The following is a 6,000-nucleotide window of genomic DNA, read 5'->3' as shown; positions in this document are numbered from 1 at the left end:
CTGGCCCAGCACACCCCGGTTACCATGCTGGGCCTCCCGGTACTTCCTGCCTCGGCCCCGTGCCTGGACCCCTCCGTGGATGCGGGAGAAAGGAAGCAAGGCAGGAGAGTGCTCCGGACCTGGGGTCCTTTTTCGGGGGGGGGGGGGGGGCGGGGCAGACACACTTGACCCCTCCAGTCCAGAAGTGCAGGGTGGCTCAGCGTGTGGCCGGGGCTCCGGGCCTCGGTGTTAGTCCTCTCGCGCCACGGAGAAAGTAGCAGAAAGCAGGCAGAGTCCTGGAGGCCAAGGCCAAGATGAAAGGGCAGGTCTGGGGTGAGCAGGGCCTTCCCCGGGCCGGCCGCCTCCCCTCTGTGCCCACGTGGCCGAGACGGAGCCCTAGGCTCTCTCTCTGCCTACGGGGACCCAGTCTTGCAGGACCAGGGCCACCCCATCCACGACCTCATCTCACCTCAGTGAGCTCCTGAAGGTCCTGCCTCCACACGGCCACCCTGGGGTCAGGGTTTCCGTGTGCAGACTGGGGGGAGGGGACACAATTCAGGCTGGAGGCCGGACAGAGGCGGTGACGGGAAGCAGGGTCCCCCAAGGAGGGGCGCCGGGACCCAAGGCCAGGAGACACTAGGGAGCCCTGCGTGTCAAGCCGTGGGGCCAGCACCAAACTCACGCTGACAGTCACACACCTGCCCCTTCCCAACACCACACACGCCCCGCCAGGTTGATTTCACTGGTTGGTTTTTTATCTGAAATAATTTCAAGCTTATAGAAGATCTGCACAGACAGCAGGAACGGGGGGGCAGCGGACCCCCTCCCAGGGAGGGGTGGGTGGTCTTCCACCCACGTGCAGGCACCCTCTCCCCCACCCCGCGCCCCCCCCCCACTCTTTGTTTCCTGAACCAGGTGGAAGTCAGTGGCCCCACTGACCTTACAATGTCTGGTGAGCATTTCCTTAGGTCAGGACCTCTTTCCAAACCCAGGGCACAAGGAGGGACCTGGGGACGTCCCACGAGGACACGGAACCCTTTTCTGATCTGCAGCGGCCCCTCCGTGGAAGGACATCATCACCAGAAGGGGCCTGGAAGGCCCTGGCCCCTTGTACGCACCCCCTCCCCGTGCCTGTAGTTGGCTCAGTCATGCCGTTTTCCGGGCATCTTCCCAAATGCGGGGACATTAATTCACAGCACACGAGCTCATCATCCAGGCCCGCGGGGACGTCGCCCAGAAGGCCGCTGCAGACACAGAGCTCCCAGCCCCGGCAGACCGAGGAGGGGGGCGGGTTCTGCAGGTTGACAGACCCCCCTGTGGGAGTCGCCCAAACCGTGGTCCTCAGCTGGGAGATGGTGGTTGGCCTGGGCCCCCAGGACACGTCAGATGGAGCCAGTCGGGGGACAAGCTGGAATCTGGAGGCTCCCTTACCGGAGCCCGGTCCGGGGCGGTGGGTCCCAGCCCCGCGGGAGCAGCGGCCACTGGGCAGGCTCGATGGAACCCGTCCTGTGGGAGGGCCCGTCGCTCTACCGGCCCCTCGAGGTCAGGCCCAGCGACGGACACCATCCCCGGGGTCCCCGAGGTTGTAAACCCACTATCCTCAGACACGGGATGAGTTTTATGCACAATGTGTTTCATCACTGGGATTATTATTTTTTTAATTTTGGAATTAATAATCCAAGATTTCTCTACGTGTTTTATGAAAAGGCCTGTCTTCCATTTAATGAGCTCTATGCGACTAATCAGAAAATAAAACTTGAACAGCACAATCATTTAGCGGTAGGACAGAGAAGGAAGGTGAAGGAAACGCACTGAGCTGGGAGGGGCCGGAGGAGGGCCTGGCGTGGGGAGGGTCAGGAGGGTCAGGAGGGAGGGTCTCACAGGCCTGAGGGTCAGGCTTTCCGCTGCTGCCTTAACTTCCCCCGCACTGGGTTCAATTCGCGCCCTAGACTGCAAAGCCACCAGGCCCGGCTCTGAATTGGGGACGGGGCAGCGAGGCTCCTGCCTCCGCCCCAACAGTGAGCAGCTCGCGGAGGAGGCCAGGTGGAGGCCTACCGCAGGGCACTGGCGGCCACCGAGCGTTTGCTTTTGGGAGATTTAGCTTTTAAAGGCTTCAGAGCTGAGCCCCCCTGGGCTCAGGTTGGTCTTGGACTTGAGAGCCTGGAGCAGAGCTCTCGTTAACATGCAAATCTCTCCGGGCTGAGGCCTGGCCAAGTGGCAGCCGTCCATCAGCAGGACCAGAGGGGACAGGGTACCGGGGAGACACGGGGGAGGGGGGTACAGGGGCGTGGCCTGGGGGACACTGTAAGGGGGACGTGGGACGGGCTGGGGGGCCTGCTGGGATGGGCCTCTAGCCAGGCCTGGCCTCTGCCCTGGGGTGGGAGCCTCCCTGGTCCTCCAGCCCGACCCGCATCCTGAGAGCCCCAGATACTGGAGGAGGCCGCCTGGCATTTTAACTGGCTTCCTAAATGTTAAAGACTTATTTACATAAATGGCCAATAAACATATGAAAAGATGTTCAAACTCAATCCTAATCAAAGATATGCAAATCCAAACAACAAAAAAACGATTGATACCTTTTTCTGTTCAGCAAATTGGCAAAGATTAAAAAGAAGATATAATCCCTGGTTTGGGCAGCAGTGTGGGAAAGGCGGGCCCTCTCCCCTGGGCTGGTGGGCTTCTGAAAAGATCCTGTTTTCCTGGAGGGGGTTCAGCAACGTGCTGCAAATGTAAAAACGCACAGAGCTTTTATACTCCTCGCCCAACGTCCCGCCAAGGGTTCGTCCTGACGGGATTATTAAGTGAGATGCGGGAGGTCACGCGCCAATAGATTCCCCACAACGCGGTCATCGTGACAGAGGGGCCACGTCGCTGCAGCACATAAGGGGCTGCGGGCCCTTCGACGGGCTCTCGTCCACCGTCTTCAATGGAGGATGCATTTCTGTCCATTAACACGGAACGAGGCCTGACACACAGTTGACCGGAAAGCGCGGATACAAAGCCCTATGCACCCCGCCTGTCCGCTCACCCAGCAGACACCGATGGGGGGCCTACTGTGCGCCTGGAAAATTCTAGGTGCTGAGATCATGGCGGGAAGCGAGACAAAGAAGGTTTTGCCCACAAGGTGTTGGTTTCCACGGGCTGGTGGTCCCACGGGCACAAACTGGGTGGCTTGCGACACGCGGGATTTATTCCTGCCTGGTTCTGGCGGCCGGAAGGCGGAGGTCAAGGCGTGCGCAGCACTGCGTTCTCTCCGAGGGCTCCGGGGAGGTCCCCTCGCTGTCTCTTCCCACCTCCCGTGGTGCAGGTGCTTCTGGGCCCACAGCTCGTCACCCCTCCCGAGAGGGCCCGTCCTGGAGCTCAGCACCCCCCCACCCCGTTCCAGTCTCCTGGACCTTACCTGAACCCGCTCACAGCCGCGGGGGTGTTTCCCAGTAAGGTCCTGATGTGGGAACAAAGGCAGAGGGAAATGGCAGATAGAACTCAATTTCCTTCTAGGCTGCAGCCCCTTGGCAGATACTGGGGCAGCAGAGTAACACGTTTCTGCGGGATTCCCTGCTGTCTCAGCCCTGATGCTTTGCTGGAGGGAAAAACCATCCTGTCTTGACAAGAGCTAGGCCTCCGGTGCCCTGGGAATCTTTAGCAGGTGAAAACGTCCCTGGAAACTTCCCCCGGACTTTACCTCCCCCAACCCCACAGTATATAACCAGCCTCTCCTCATGGTCCCCGGACAGCTCTTTCTGCCCATGGGTCCTGTCCCCGGGCTTTAATAAAATCGCCTTTTGTACCAAAGACGTCTTCAAGAATTCCTTCTTGGCCATCGGCTCCTGCCCCGCGAACCCCCATCACCCTAAAAAACCTCATCGGTCTCATTCACAGGCGCCGGGCTCAGAACTCCAGTGTGTCCCTCTCGGTACCCGATCCCCTCACACCAGGAGCTCGCCGTGGCTCCCAGTGGCTGACGCGTGTGGGGGGGACACTCCTTGTCCCCACGCTTGACTGAAGGGGAAAGTCCAAGAGGACGTCAGCATGTCAGTAACTCACCGGGGCTGCAGAGCCCACGCCGGGGGTGGTCAGGGTTTCGGGGGGCCCCAGGCGGTCCGGGGGCCTCACAGGCGTGCCCCCCTCCCACGCCGCTGCCCCCTCCCCTCCCAGGCTCGGCCACCTTCCTGCCCCCAGGGGTTACCCGGTCTCCCAGCTTCATGGCCACAACTTGCTTGTTTTCCATTCTGGGAAGCAAAGCCTGGTTCTGCCTCCTTGTGAACTTTGTGAAAACAGAAGCCCACGTGCGTACTCTGGGTGTCCTGCTTTTCCCACACGGCAGTGCGGTTTTAGGATTAATCCCACTTTTCCTAGATCCGCGGTGAATCGCTAAAGATGCCACAGTTTATGGATTGATTTGGCCGCTGACGCCGACGTGCCCTTGGCGGGTCCCACTCAGGGCCGTGACCAGCGGTGAGACCCGGTGCCCAGCCGCGATGGCGCGTGTCCCGGATGTGCCCGCCTGCGTCCCTCACTGTCCTCGGTTCCCAGAGCAGCCGGGCGAGGCTGCTCTCCATTTCCTCCTGCTCATTTCTAAACACTTATTGTTTGATAATTACGTTGCCTTGGAGTCAAGTTAAGAAAGAGGGAGCCACGTGCTGGTTCTTGACAAGCGTGGACGTGGCAGCCAGATGGACGCTGGGCACGCGCCGTCCCTCGTCCACGCCTGGGGCCCCACGGTCAGCGGGGAGGTGAGAGGACACGGAGGAGGCCCTTTGCTGTCAGGCGGCTTTGCTGGGATCCTTGTTACCACCGAAACAAAACCACCGTCATGTTGGGAAAACAGAGTCGCCACAAAGAGCGGGTGGACACACAGCCCAGCGTCTTCGTGGGCCACCGGGGCCCCGGGGACTGTGTCCCTCTCCGTCTCACCCCAGCGTGGGTGCCTTCCACCCCCGCAGGCCTTGGTTCCTCCAGGGAGAGCCTGTGGGGGGAGTTAGACTCTGGAAGCCACCGGTCAGAGTCAAGGCCAAGCGTCAGGTCTGGAGCCTCATGGTAATGCAGGGTCCGCCGAGGCGGCCTGAACACCCGGAGACAGCGGTGTGGAGCTGTTTCAGGGCCGAGCTGGGCCTCGGGACGTGACTGCGTTTGCCAGCGTCTTTACAGAGGTGAGTAAGGTGAAGGGGCATAGGGGCGGCCCGGTCCCAAGTGACCGCTGTCCTTATGGAAGAGGGGACAGGACACAGACACGCAGGACCGTGTGAGGCCGAGGGAGGGGCCAGCCCCACCCAGGCCTGGACCTGGGACCCCAGCCTCCAGGGCCTGGAGAACAAGGCCTCTCTGCTGTCACAGCCTCCTGCTTGGTGGCGATGGTCACACAGTCCCCAGAAACTAACACATCTTCCTTTCCAGCTGAGCCTGATGCTTAGGAAACCGTTTCCGGTTTGGGCCCCCAAACAGTCAATCCTGTCCCTTTTCTTCTGTTCCTTTCTCTTCCTCCTCAAGTGGGCCCTGTGGCCGCTTGGTCACTGTGATGGCTCATTCTGCATGTCAAGCGGACAGGGCCATGGGATGCCCTGACAGCTGGCACCCATCACCCAGGGTGCCTGTGCAGGTGTTTCCAGAAGAGGTGAGAGGCTGACTTAGTGACCTGGGGGCAGCAGGGGCCTGCCCGGGGCTGGGGGGGGGTGGGGGCGTACCCCATCCATGGAGGGTCTGAATCCCCTCCCTCTGCCTGAGCCCAGACACCATCCTCCCCCTCCCCGGACACGGACCGAGCTCGGCCGCGGGCTCTCCGGCATCTCCCAGGGGCGGATGGGAGCCGCTCCTGTAATGAACTTGCTCTGACTTAAATCCGCCCGGCTCCTGTGGGCCCCGTTTCCCTGGAGACCCCAGCTGGTGGAGGCCTCCGAGCCCGTGTCCCGGGTGACTCACAGGCTGCGTTTTGCACAGACGGGCTCAGCAGGGCTCTGCCATCCCACTGACTGGGTGCAAACCAGTTGGGTCCAAGCCGGTCGCGTGGCCCGGAGGGGGGTTCCG

This window comes from Lynx rufus, unplaced genomic scaffold (genome assembly GCF_022079265.1).
Source record: "Lynx rufus isolate CCGP_SWC_20201006 ecotype Redwood Valley unplaced genomic scaffold, mLynRuf1.p SCAF_7, whole genome shotgun sequence".
Lineage (NCBI taxonomy): Eukaryota > Metazoa > Chordata > Mammalia > Carnivora > Felidae > Lynx > Lynx rufus.
The sequence above is the reverse complement of the archived record's forward strand: the minus strand, read 5'-3'. Positions refer to the sequence as shown.